This window comes from Somniosus microcephalus, unplaced genomic scaffold (assembly GCF_052327205.1).
Source record: "Somniosus microcephalus isolate GS21.2 unplaced genomic scaffold, FLI_Smic_1.0 unresolved_chr1, whole genome shotgun sequence".
Lineage (NCBI taxonomy): Eukaryota > Metazoa > Chordata > Chondrichthyes > Squaliformes > Somniosidae > Somniosus > Somniosus microcephalus.
In genome coordinates this window covers 13,175,152-13,180,878 of record NW_028225179.1, presented here as the reverse complement: position 1 = coordinate 13,180,878, position 5,727 = coordinate 13,175,152, and positions in this window count along the sequence as shown.

Genomic DNA, 5,727 nt, shown 5'->3' with positions numbered 1-5,727 from the left:
ATTACCCCCGCTGACAGGACATTGAATGAAGATAACAATTGGAGCTTTTGCTGGATATTATATGTGCATTATGATCTCAATGAACATATCACTCAAGGAAGATGGCGGACAGGGAGGATGTGATATTCAATTAAATTCTGACATTGATTTGGAAAAAGCAAAACAAATTCTTCAGAAGGAACAGAAAAAATATCGGGCATGTACAAAGACCAGTGACACACATAAACCCTGATTCACAAAGTCAGTAAGTTCAGAATCAGTTAGCGGGAACACCAAATACCGCTTGTAGAACGGGAACATGGCAAACAGATATACAATACATTCCACTTTATTTATCTCTGAGAAATGATGGGGACTCTTGGTGCAGGACACCGAGCCACAATGGACCCTGTGAGCTGTAATATTCAGAGAAAGACTTATTAATACAGGAGCGAAGCTTCCAATGGGAGCATTAGGCTGCATTGTTCCTGAGATTTGTGAGAGTCAGTGGGACAGTGAGACAACTCACTTCACTATGTCCTTACTGAGTAACATCTTTAAACAGACCTGGCAGAGTTTAAAAACCAATAGTAGAAATATTTTAGTTTGATGCCGATCACATTTGTTCAAAAAGCAACCTGGAACTTTTAGTAGCAGCGGGTATTGGGAACTCATTCCACTGAATGTGAGATTTCAGTTTCCCAGCTGAAGGGGAGAATTTGATTCTTTGTAAAGTAGGAGTTAAAATACACCGGTTTCATACCCAGGGCTCAGTCACACTAAACTATGATTCTGAGCCAGAGGAATGTAACACAGACACAGATTACAGGGCGATATGATCAAAGTGTTTAAAATGTTGCAAGGATGGGAGAAGGTAGATAGAAGCAGATTGATTCCAGCAAATGATGGGGTCAAGAACGAGGTGTCATAGATACAAGATTGAACAGAAGACATTCGGAACATTGGAAAAGGGAGCGGGAGAAACATCTTTACAAAGAGAGTTGGGAGGCGGTGGAGTTCAGTTCCAGGGTTAGTGGTTGAGGCAGAAGCTATGCTCAGTTTCAGAGTAGAGTGGATAGGTTGATGGAGGAAGAGGTGATGAAGGTATATCGGGACAGGTTGGTTAACTGTCTTTACAAATATCTTCTAACTGTAAGGATCAGAAGGAAACTAATTATAACTTGGTAGCGAGCAGCGGTTTGACCGGGCGGACAGGCTGGCTGAGAGTTCAGCCAGTGTTATATCAACATGCAAGTGTATGATCTGAACAATAAAAGTGTCCGGTTTGTATAAAGGGACCAGAACCCGGCTTCTGATCGGTGCTCTGGGTAAAATGCGGGTGATGGAAGCTGAAACGGATTTTTCAAATGGGGACAAACCCAGGAGAGTTTCACAGAGTGCCGCTGCTTTGTTTCAATTACTCTCTCACTGCATTGGATTCCCGGTCTGAGCTGCTGGAAGGGATGTGACAGGCAGCACTGTGCCCGCCCGGTGGGTGAAGAGGAGTCTGAGAACAGGCTGGTGACCGGTCAGGGGAGAAGACCAGGGCGAGATCCTATGTCCCTGCATGGAGCACAAACCCACCCTCGGCATGGAGTGTGTTCAGCAGGAACAATATCCAGCACTTTGCTGGAAACAGACTGAGAAGAGCGGGAAGATTCTGATTAATGAGACTGAACAAATCCCAGTCCTGACTGTCCAGATTCCCAGGTATATGTCCAGGAGCGGCCATCAGTCGATCGGTCCCCAGCGGGAGTCAGAGGGGGAAAAACTGGAGCATTTTATAACACAGTGAATGTTCAGTAAAATATAGTCCTTGTCAGGTATTACCGAGTGTTACTGGAAAGAAGGGGAGGAGAGAAAATTTGGCCGGGCATGGAAACAATGGAATTAAAATATTCCATGGAATCACACATTGCACGAGGTCTCAGTTAAAATGGAATCATTGGAAAGACATTAAATGCAGAAAATAACCTGCAGTTTTTATGGGGTTTAAAGAAACTTAAAAATGCAAAAAATTATCAGTCAATGAACGAGGTACAGCGGGAAATACAGTCACTGAATTTCTGCCTTTCAATTGACTTGTGAAAAACAGTGAGAAAAGGACACTTACCGAGATAAGAGCAGAAACAGAGTTAACCCTGATTCACAACTTTAGTAATGGAAGATAATCACTTACCGGGGATTCCAACGGCTGCTATAATCGGATAGTAAATCATTACTGCCTGTATAACTGGTGGTAAGATGGTAAATGGATATGCAATGTACGGAACTCTCATTCTGTCGGAGAAGTGATGGTGACTCTTGGCACTGGACACAGGGCTCAACTGATTCTGTGAGATGAGAGATTAAGATAAAACCATTTATAATTGAGGGACACTTCCCGTGGGATCAGGAAGCATCAGGAGTATTGACATTACTTCCAGTCATTTGGGCAGCGTGTCAACTCCCTACACTGTCATGTTTGTGCTGCACTAATTAGATACAAATTGATATTACAAGTGTTTTGAAATGAAACCGCCCAAAGATTGGAATAATATTTTGCTCACATTTCTCTCTGTCAATGTACTGAAAGCCGGGCTCTGACCGCATCGCTGCAACACCTTCAACAGAAGCAGCTTCAGGCTCCCCTCTGTGACGTCACACGGCTCAGTCCTGTCGATGCAGCAACTGAATTCCCCCAATTCTCAAACATCTTTCAGTGTTTACACCGCCCCCGGCGATCCAAACTCAGCCATTTCAATGTGGGAGTTTAGGCTGGCAATTGAGTGAGGAATTTATGTCTTTAGGACGGGAAGAGTTCGGGCTTTGCAGCAACACCTGGAATAAATAAAATCTAACATCTCAGGTAGAAAAATGAAACCATGGACAGGGGCTCGAAAAATCCTGGATTTCACTGAAATCCACATTATATAAAGGTTACAGGTTAAGGCAGAGCCCTGTTCCTTTAGAGGGATAATCTAGGTATGGGGTACTATACAATATTGAAATAGGTTGGGCCACATTTAGAGCAGAATCGCTGTGGAAATCTGCATCCCCCAGGATTCTGTGGGCTGCGGTGGGGTTTAGAGTTTCTGCTCATTTCATTATGTTCTATTATTATCCCATTCCCAGTAGTTCCACTTTGATCTGTCCAGTGATATTATCGAAGGTCAGGCCGTGGAACACAGGTGCATTCAGACCAGGAGTAGGTCATTCAGCGTCTCGGGCCTGCTCCGCCATTCAATTTGATCATGGCTGATCTGCAGCTCAGCTCCGTTTCCCCGGCTTTGCTGCTTATCGCTTCATATCCTCACCTTACAACAATGTATCGATCACAGCCATGAAAGCTCCAAATAATCCCGAGCATCTGCAGCTTTTTGTTGGTTAGAGTTTCAAATTCCCACCAGCCATCGTGTGACAAAGTGCATCTTGATTTCGCTCCTGAATGACATAAATCTAATGTTAAGCTTATTGTATAGAATTACATACAATATACAGCAGAGGAACAGGCCATTCGGCCCAACTGGTCCAAGCTGCTGTTTTTGCTCTACCAGTCTCCTCTCACCCCATCACCATGGCCTTCTAGTCATTTCACCCTCATGTATTTATCTAGCTTCCCCTTAAATACATCTGTGCAATTCGATTCAACTAATGATTGTGGTAGCGAGTTCGACAATACGTCCCCTTGTTCATGATTCTTGCACCAGACAGAATTGTTTCCCGGTATCTACCCTATTGAATCGTTAGACATTTTAAGCACCTCTTACAGGTCAGCCCTCAATCTCCTTTTCTCAAGGAAATGGAAGCAATATTTTGCAACATGTCCTCGTAATTTAACCCTTTTAGCTCAGGTAAATTTCAGGGGATTCTGTGCTGCATCAACTCCAAGGCCTATATATAATCAGTGAGGGACTCGGGAGGTGAGAGAAGGAAGGAAGACTGGAAAATGGATTGGAGGGACAGATTGGGGCCTCGTGGAAAGAGAGGGGCAATGGGGGTCGGAGGATGGGGAGACTAGAGAATGGGAGGTCAGAGAGAGGATAATGGGGTCAGCCAGAGGGGGAATGAGGGTCATGACAGAGGAATGGGGTTAGGGAGAGGGGGCAAGAGGGGCAACAGCAGGTACATGGGATCCTAGAGACGGGGGAAGTGAATCAGCAGCAGATAAATCGGGCCAGGGAGTGCGGGAAGATGGTCAGCAGCAGGTAAATGGGTTCAAAGAGAGGGGGAAAGAGGGTCAGCAGCCGGTAAATCGGGCCAGAGAGAGGGGGAAGAGGGTCAGCAGCAGGGAAATGGTGTCAAACAGAGGGGGAAGAGGGTCAGGAGCAGGTAAGTGGGTCAGAGAGAGGGGGGAAGAGGGTCAGCATCAGGTAAAAGTGGTCAGAGAGATGGGGAAGAGGGTCAGCAGCAGGTAAATGCGGCCAGAGGGAGGGGGAAGAGGGTCAGCAGCGGGTAAATGGGGTCAGAGGGAGGGGGAAGAGGGTCAGCAGCAGGTAAATGTGGTCAGAGACAGGAGGAAGAGGGTCAGCAGGTAAATGGGGTCAGAGAGATGGGGCAGAGGGTCAGCAGCAGGTAAATGGGGTCAGAGAGAGTGGGAAGAGGATCAGCAGCAGGTAAATGGGGTCAGAGAGAGTGGGAAGAGGGTCAGCAGCAGGTAAATGGGGTCAGAGAGAGGGGGAAGAGGATCAGCAGCAGGTAAATGGGGTCAGTGTGAGGGGGAAGAGGGTCAGCAGCAGGTAAATGTGGTCAGTGTGAGGGGGAAGAGGGTCAGCAGCAGATAAATGGGGTCAGAGAGAGGGGGAAGAGGATCAGCAGCAGGTAAATGTGGTCAGAGAGAGGGGAATCTCCATAGGGCTGTGGATGACTATCTTCATGACTGAGATCGATAGATATCTGCGCACCAACTGAATCAAGGGATATGAAGATCGGGCGGGAAACTGAAGTTGTGGTGGAAGTTCAGCCATGATCTTACTGATTGGTGGAGCAGCCTCGAGGGTTTCTATGGCCTACTCCTGCTCCTTTTTCCTATGTTATTATGAAACGCAGCAGCCAATTTGTGCACAGCAAGCTCCCACAAACGGCAATGTGACAATGACCAGATAATCTGTTGTTTTGAGTTGATTGAGGGATAAATATTGACCAGGACACCGGGTAATTTCCCTGCTCTTTATCGAAGTACTGCCGTATGTGATCTTTTACGCCCACCTGAGAGGGCAGACGGGGCTTGGTTTTAACGTCTCAGCTAAAACACGGCAACTCCGACAGTGCAGCACTCCATCAGTGCGGCACTGCAGTGCCCAGGTCTCTGAACCAATATCTTTCTGATTCAGGGTGTCACCAACTGAGCCACGGCTGTCACACGGCCTCCCTGAAGGACCACTTCATTGTATCGAAACGGAGCTGGAGCTTCCCGGATTGTTGGAACCGACAGGTTGCAGGTGTCCTGTTGAGTGAAAGAATCTCTCTGAGAAGAGCGGGAAGCCAATCGGGGTAATTAAAGGAAGTGGTGAATTAGTGACCTGCCAGACACCCAATCCGGGAATGACGGATTCAAACAAATATAGGAAAGAAGGAACTCTACGGGGACCTGTTCGCTAATTCTTCAACATCGTAAAACCATCCCAAGCAATTCTCCCGGTGTCCTGGCCGGTATTTCCACCTTACATTAATTTCACGGAAACTTTGACTTTAAATCAGACAATAGTCAGAAGATGGCAGCGTGAATCTACATTGCAGCTGAATGTATTGTCATGTATTGTGTTTAAA